Source organism: Oncorhynchus nerka, linkage group LG7 (assembly GCF_034236695.1).
Source record: "Oncorhynchus nerka isolate Pitt River linkage group LG7, Oner_Uvic_2.0, whole genome shotgun sequence".
Taxonomy (NCBI): Eukaryota; Metazoa; Chordata; class Actinopteri; order Salmoniformes; family Salmonidae; genus Oncorhynchus; species Oncorhynchus nerka.
The window spans coordinates 11576312-11585127 of NC_088402.1; positions in this window are offsets into that span (position 1 = coordinate 11576312).

Genomic DNA, 8816 nt, shown 5'->3' on the forward strand with positions numbered 1-8816 from the left:
ATGGTTCAACCCTGCAGCTCTGTTGCTCTTTAACTCAGGGAGTGTCTTTGTAATGGTTCAACTCTGCAGCTCTGTTGCTCTTTAACTCAGGGAGTGTCTTTGTAATGGTTCAACTCTGCAGCTCTGTTGCTCTTTAACTCCTGAATAGGAACCTCCGGGCCCTAGTTATAATATGTGAAGGTTCTTTGACTGCCTCCCCTTTAAGACTGTAACATCTATAAAGCACCAAGACCAATCCGTTTACATCCACCAATGTTAGGGACCTCATTGTGGACCGTTTGAGATTGTGCTTGAGGAAGAGAAAGACGGGAAAGAGGAGAATGTAACACAGGATGTTGGTGGCATCTCAATTGGGGGAGGATGGGCTCGTGGTAATGACTGGAGTGGAATAGGTGGAATGGTATCAAATACATCAAACACTTGGTTTCCATGGTTTCCAGGTGTTTGATGACATTCCATTTGCTCCGTTCTGGACATTACTATGAGCCGTCCTCCCCTCAACCTCCACTGGAATGTAAGGATGGTGGAACATTAAAAACATTTATTTATGTAGGCTTATAAGAACTTAACTACCATTAACTAAGTTTCTCCCCATCCGACAAAAGCCTTCCACTGGGAACAGACGTGAGTTCAACGTCTAGTTTTGATTTACATTTGGTTGAGTTGTCAACTAACTTGAATCCAATGTGAAACCAACAAAAAAATGTCATCTTGTCATTGGTTTTAGGTGAAAAGTTGGGTGAAAAAAAACATGTAATGCCTTTAATGTTCATGACTTTCTGCAAATTCAATCCGTTTTTTTTTCACGTTGATTTAACGTCATCACATGACCTTTTTGGTTGAAATGACGTGGAAACAATGTTGATACAACCTGTTTTTTTTTGCCCAGTGGCTGCTGCTTTGCTTTTCCTTTAAGTCATGAGATTAGAAACGGTGCATGAAATGGTGCATGAAACTGTGCATGAAACGGTGCATGAAATGGTGCATGAAAGTCAGCCACAGAGACGAGTGATTGACTTGTGTCTTTGAGTTGACTCTCTTCCCATTTATCTCAAACAAGTAGCCAACTAATCCCCAATCGTTTGAAATGCAAAGTAAAAGCTTATGTTCCCCTATAAACCTCTCCCACGCACACACAGGAACCTCTGTACCCTGATTATAAAATCTGCATAGGGAGCGGTGGGTGTCGTTTCGTGCCTCAGAGTGTGATGGCACTACAGCAAGGGGTTGTGGGTAGACGAGATGTAGCAGAATCTCCCAGGATCCTCCCTGACTGAGAGACGAGACGTCAAACCCCAGCCAGGAAGGTTAAACTTTCTCTCTCTCTCTCTCTCTGTCTCTGTCTCGCTCTCTGTCTTTCTCTCTGTCTTTCTCTCTTTCTCTGTCTCGCTCTCTGTCTCTCTCTCTCTCTCTCTGTCTCTCTCTCTCTCTGTCTCACTCTCTCTCTCTCTCTCTCTCTCTCTCTCTGTGTCTCTCTCTCTCTCTGTCTCTCTCTCTCTCTCTGTCTCTCTCTCTCTCTCTCTCTCTCCCTCTCTCTCGCTCTCTCTTCTTCAGGACAGAAGACCACTGTGTTTGGAGATGGAGCACCATCTACTGGTCAGGTCTGGTAGGGCGGAGCAGCTGGATCACAATCTACTGGTCAGGTCTGGTAGGGCGGGGCAGATGGAGCACAATCTACTGGTCAGGTCTGGTAGGGCGGGGCAGATGGAGCACAATCTACTGGTCAGGTCTGGTAGGGCGGGGCAGCTGGATAACCATCTACTGGTCAGGTCTGGTAGGGCGGGGCAGATGGATAACCATCTACTGGTCAGGTCTGGTAGGGCGGGGCAGCTGGTGTTGTGAATCAGGCCGCTGTGGTGTTGAGACCGGCTACTTCCCAACACCAGGGTCTCTCCTTCACATCTCACCTACGACCCTCAACTTAACCCCTGACATCCAAAGCTGTGTCAGTGAAGAAGCTGGCGGCTACTTCCCAACACAAGGGGATCTCCCCATCCCTGACCTCTGGTGTTGTGTAATGTATGTTGTGGTTCTACGTAATGAAATGGAATGCAATGGAATTACTAAACATTTTAATTGTCTAGTATACTTGTTGTTTTCCAATGGTCTTGTAAAATGCCTTCGATGGACAATAAATACAGTATGTACTGAATTCTAGTAATAGTCCTGTGTCTATTTTTGTCCTCATAACATGTTATCAATCTGAGGTGTTTAAAAACCTACTAGGTTGTAAAGGTTGGGGCTTTAACGTGCCACATTTGAACAACATTTGTATCTGTATCTTCGCTGCTGTTTTATCACCTCATATGTTTTACTTGGTCTTGACAGTGTGGCGTGAGCGGGTCCACTCCTTAGCTAGCTGACTAACTAGAACAGGGATGGGCAAGAGATCTGGGTATACATGTGGGTACTGATGTGGGTATGGATGTGGGTATGGATAACGATGTGGGTATGAATGTGGGTATAGATGTGGGTGAGAGACACAAAAAAATCTGAACTGATCATGAATGGCCGCAGTGGCTCGCGGGTCTGCGTACCCACATATACCCACATCAGTACTCACATTCATACCCACATCTATACCGACATCCATACCCACATCTGTACCCACATCCATACCCACATCCGTACCCACATCTATACCCACATCTGCACCCACATCCGTACCCACATATATACCCACATCCGTACCCACATCTATACCCACATCTGTACCCACATCTGCACCCACATCTGTACCCACATCAATACCCACATCTATACCCACATCCGTACTCACATCTGTACCCACATCTGTACCCACATCTGTACCCACATCCGTACCCACATCCGTACCCACATCCGTACCCACATCCGTACCCACATCCGTACCCACATCCGTACCCACATCTATACCCACATCTATACCCACATCCGTACTCACATCTGTACCCACATCTGTACCCACATCTGTACCCACATCAATACCCACATGTATACCCACATCTGTACCCACATGGTTTTTCAAACACTTTATTGCCTGTTGATAAATTGAGTTATGGTTTACTGAGTAATTCTGTTTCAGTGAATTACAGTGTATACTGTTGTGACTTGAATAAGCCTTGTACCCTAAAAACTATCTATTTCCTGTAGATCTGTTGTTCTGTAAAAATGTGTTACTTTTGTAAAATGATTGCACTAAAAGTTATTATTGAGGAAACAAGACCGTATCACTTTCGTGATTCTTTCTCCCCTTTTTCAGGGGCGTAACATACCCACATCCAGGCCCACACATGCAGGCCATTGCCTTTTGGGGGCCCTAAGCGAAATGTTAAGATGATGTCTGAGTGACTAACAAAATTAATTTGGGCCCCACGATTGGTAATTCAACCATGATTACTACAAGTTTAGATAGCTGGGCCTAAAAGATAGGGCCTAAAATTAACATCCACCACCTGGGTTCTGTTCAGGGACTAAAATTAACATCCACCACCTGGGTTCTGTTCAGGGACAAAAATTAACATCCATCACCTGGGTTCTGTTCAGGGACTAAAATTAACATCCATCACCTGGGTTCTGTTCAGGGCCTAAAATTAACATCCACCACCTGGGTTCTGTTCAGGGCCTAAAATTAACATCCACCTGTGTCCTGTTCAGGGACTAAAATTAACATCCACCACCTGGGTTCTGTTCAGGGACTAAAATTAACATCCACCTGGGTCCTGTTCAGGGCCTAAAATTAACATCCACCTGGGTCCTGTTCAGGGCCTAAAATTAACATCCACCTGGGTCCTGTTCAGGGATTAAAATTAACATCCATCACCTGGGTTCTGTTCAGGGCCTAAAATGAACATCACCTGGGTCCTGTTCAGGGCCTAAAATTAACATCCATCACCTGGGTCCTGTTCAGGGCCTAAAATTAACATCCATCACCTGGGTCCTGTTCAGGACCTAAAATTAACATCCACCACCTGGGTCCTGTTCAGGGCCTAAAATTAACATCCACCACCTGGGTTCTGTTCAGGGCCTAAAATTAACATCCATCACCTGGGTCCTGTTCAGGGCCTAAAATTAACATCCACCACCTGCCAAATACGGGTAGATTTTGGCCGACTCTACACATCGTTTCTTTCATACTGTAAGCTTTGCTCAGCTGTCATTTTTTTGTTTTGAATTCTCATTTGTTTTTTCCATCTTGATATTGTTTGCTCTTTTTCACTTCTTGTTGCCTGTAATATTTGTCATTCAAAATAAAGCTGCGATAGAGAATCGCCTATAGACTGACTTTCACAAAAGCTGCAACTTTAGGACATTAACCACTTCATTAGAATAGCCTATTTGGGAAATACTTGCAATTATTTTAACTTGTCTTTATGCTTTTGATAGGCTATTTTAATTAATGAATAAGATTAGACTTTTTTGCCGTTAGGTTTTCAACGGCATGGAGAGGGATGCATACGTCATCATACCAAACTGTAAGGTTTGTTCAAACTCCTTCCATTTTTCTATTTTGCTATTGCTTGTTCTCTCATTATTACATTAGGGCCTATCATGTTTTTAGATGATTAAAAAACATTTTGGTAATTTCATTAGATTAATTCATTGTTTGATTATAAAGTAGTGTGGCGGGAGAATGCCAGAAGCCAGGCACTCTAATGTACTTGTCCTCTTGCTCAGTTGTGCACCGGGGCCTCCCACTCCTCTTTCTATTCTGTTTAGAGCCAGTTTGTGCAGTTCTGTGGGAGGGAGTAAATCAAATCAAATCAAATGTATTTATATAGCCCTTCGTACATCAGCTGATATTTCAAAGTGCTGTACAGAAACCCAGCCTAAAACCCCAAACAGCAAGCAATGCAGGTGTAGAAGCACGGTGGCTAGGAAAAACTCCCTAGAAAGGCCAAAACCTAGGAAGAAACCTAGAGAGGAACCAGGCTATGTGGGGTGGCCAGTCCTCTTCTGGCTGTGCCGGGTGGAGATTGTAACAGAACATGGCCAAGATGTTCAAATGTTCATAAATGACCAGCATGGTCCAATAATAATAAGGCAGAACAGTTGAAACTGGAGCAGCAGCACGGCCAGGTGGACTGGGGACAGCAAGGAGTCATCGTGTCAGGTAGTCCTGGGGCATGGTCCTAGGGCTCAGGTCCTCTGAGAGAGAGAAAGAAAGAGAGAAAGAGAGAATTAGAGAGAGCACACTTAAATTCACACAGGACACCGAATAGGACAGGAGAAGTACTCCAGATATAACAAACTGACCCTAGCCCCCCGACACATAAACTACTGCAGCATAAATACTGGAGGCTGAGACAGGAGGGGCCAGGAGACACTGTGGCCCCATCCGAGGACACCCCCGGACAGGGCCAAACAGGAAGGATATAACCCCACCCACTTTGCCAAAGCACAGCCCCCACACCACTAGAGAGATATCTACAGCGTTACACGAGATCTTTGGTTTCTTGGCAATTTCCCGCATGGAATAGCCTTAATTTCTCAGAACAAGAATAGACTGACAAGTTTCAGAATTAAGTTATTTGTTTATAGACATTTTGAGCCTGTTATCGAACCCACAAATGCTGATGCTCCAGATACTCAACTAGTCTAAAGAAGGACTGTTTTATTGCTTCTTTAATCAGACAACAGTTTTCAGCTGTGCTAACATAATTGCTAAATGGTTTTCTAATGATCAATTAGCCTTTTAAAATAATAAACTTGGATTAGCTAACACAATGTGCCATTGGAACACAGGAGTGATGGTTGCTGATAATGGGCCTCTGTACGCCTATGTTGATATTCCATTAAAAATCAGCCGTTTCCAGCTACAATAGTCATTTACAACATTAACGATGTCTACACTGTATTTCTGATCAATTTGATGTTATTTTAATGGACAGAAAATGTGCTTTTCTTTCAAAAACAAGGACATTTCTAAGTGACCCCAAACTTTTGAACGGTAGTGTATATATATATACATTTTTTTTTGCGATGGAAAAACACTTTGTGTAAACTTAAATGACTAAAACTGTCACGCTTGCTCCCGCTCTCCCTCTCTGGCACTTGAGGGCTCCAGGCTGCCCTTCATTACACACACCTGTCACCATCATTACGCGCAGCTGCACAATATTTTTTCCCCTGTCCAGACGCTGTTCCTGTTCTGTTTCATGTCCATGTTTCATGTTCGTGTTTCATTAAATGTCCACTCCTTGTACCTGCTTCTTGTCTCCACCATCGATCCTTACAGAATGCTGACACCACCATACGAAGCATCAGGGAGTTTTTTTGTTTTGTTGGTGACTTTTGGTCCAGATGTTGCCGCAGATGGAACCGGGGGTGCCTCAGCTGGCTCATCGGGCTTTCCCGCCTCAGCTGGCTCATCGGGCTTTCACGGCTCAGCTGGCTCATCGGGCTTTCCCGCCTCAGCTGGCTCATCGGGCTTTCACGGCTCAGCTGGCTCATCAGGCTTTCACGGCTCAGCTGGCTCATTGGGCTTTCACAGCTCAGCTGGCTCATCGGGCTTTCACGGCTCAGTTGGCTCATCGGGCTTTCACGCCTCAGCTGGCTCATCGGGCTTTCACGCCTCAGCTGGCTCAACGGGCTTTCACGGCTCAGCTGGCTCATCGGGCTTTCACGGCTCAGCTGGCTCGAGAGGTTTCCATTGCCCCAGTTGGGTTGGCATGCTCCCATCCCACGTCATGCCTCAGCCGGCTAGTCAAGCTCCCATGCCTCAGTGGGATCGCCAGCCTCCCACGCCTCTGCCAGCTCGTCGGTCTTCTACACCTCAGCCAGCTTGTCCAGCGCCCATGACTCGGCCTGTCAGGCTCACAATGCACCGCGGTTCAGCCTAATCGAACTCCCTCATTGACGAGTTCGTCACTCCGGGTCGACGCCCACTGAAGCTGCCATTCCTGAAGCCCTGAGTCTGGCCTGCGCTCTCTTAGATGTGGAGGTGAGATTCATCACTCCTGAAGCCCTGAGTCTGGCGTGCGCTTGCTTAGCTGTGGAGATGAGATTCATTCTACCCAATTGGAGGACTGGGGAGGTTTGGCGTGGTCTTCCGCTTCATATGCCACTCCCACAGGAGACTTATGGAATTATGGGGAGACCAAAGACAGGCTGGCCCTTCGTCTCTTTCACTGAGACGGGTAAGACGCTACACAGACAAGACAGACAAAACATGACAGACCAACAGACAGATGAGACAACCAGGTGAGGGGAGTTCCTTAATAAAACCTAGACAACCAGGTGAGGGGAGTTCCTAACTGAGACCTAGGCAACCAGATGAGAGGAGTTCCTTACTAAGACCTAGACAACCAGGTGAGGGGATTTCCTTACTGAGACCTAGACAACCAGGTGAGGGGAGTTCCTTACTGAGACCTAGACAACCAGGTGAGAGGAGTTCCTTACTAAGACCTAGACAACCAGGTGAGGGGAGTTCCTTACTAAGACCTAGACAACCAGGTGAGGGGAGTTCCTTACTAAGACCTAGACAACCAGGTGAGAGGAGTTCCTTACTAAGACCTAGACAACCAGGTGAGGGGAGTTCCTTACTAAGACCTAGACAACCAGGTGAGGGGAGTTCCTTACTGAGACAACCAGGTGAGGGGAGTTCCTTACTGAGACCTAGACAACCAGGTTAGGGGAGTTCCTTACTGAGACCTAGACAACCAGGTGAGGGAAGTTCCTAACTAATCAGTGACCTTAATTCATCAATCAAGTACAAGGGAGGAGTGAAAATCCACAGACAGTTGGTGCTCCGTGGACTCAGGGTAGGGACAGACAGCCCATCTCAGGGTGGGGACAGAGGGCCCATCTCAGGGTGGGGACAGAGGGCCCATCTCAGGGTGGGGATAGACGGCCCATCTCAGGGTGGGGATAGATGGCCCATCTCAGGGTGGGGACAGAGGGCCCATCTCAGGGTGGGGACAGAGGGCCCATCTCAGGGTGGGGACAGAGGGCCCATCTCAGGGTGGGGACAGACGGCCCATCTCTGCGTGGGGACAGACAGCCCATCTCAGTATGGAACGCAGTTCCATGCATGTAGACCTATCATCTCATCATGTTAACCTTTTCTTTCTTGTGACAGGTAGGCCTGCATTTAGTGCAGCATAGTCTATGCTACAGTAATATAAAGACCGAATGTGTTTCTAATTTACCCACATCCATCTGGCTTCCTGGGTCACCTTATTTATTTATTGTAAAGATTTATTTTATTTTATTTGGCGCTGCAGAGTTTTAAAACAGCCTGTCACACGAATATCGTTGCTTCAAATCAGTGAACCCGCGAGCACTCTTTCTCTTTCTCCATCAACTCCATTCAAATTGCATCCAAAATAGATCATCCTGTTCCAGACTGATATATAGCCCTAAATATAGATGTCCTAGCCTACCTCTTTCAGGTAATACATTCAAGGCAGCAATTAGCCTTATATTAAGCTAATGAATGATGGGTTATGCGTAATTCCAGTTCATATAATACAGTACAGCAATACAGTCCACACTCATTGATTTACCCAGGAGAGCATATAGCTAGCTAAATCTATGGGTTTTTATGTTTTTCTGTCGTGCGTAATGTGCAGTAGCCTATATCATATATGTATGGATAACAACACAATCATTTGGCCTTTTTTGGGCTTAAAATGTATTTAATGTAGTGCTCATTAAATGTCTTTAATGTAGGGCTCATTAAATGTCTTTAATGTAGGGCTCATTAAATGTCTTTAATGTAGGGCTCATTAATGTCTTTAATGTAGGGCTCATTAATGTCTTTAATGTAGGGCTCATTAATGTCTTTAATGTAGGGCTCATTAAATGTGTTTAATGTAGGGCTCATTAAATTTGTT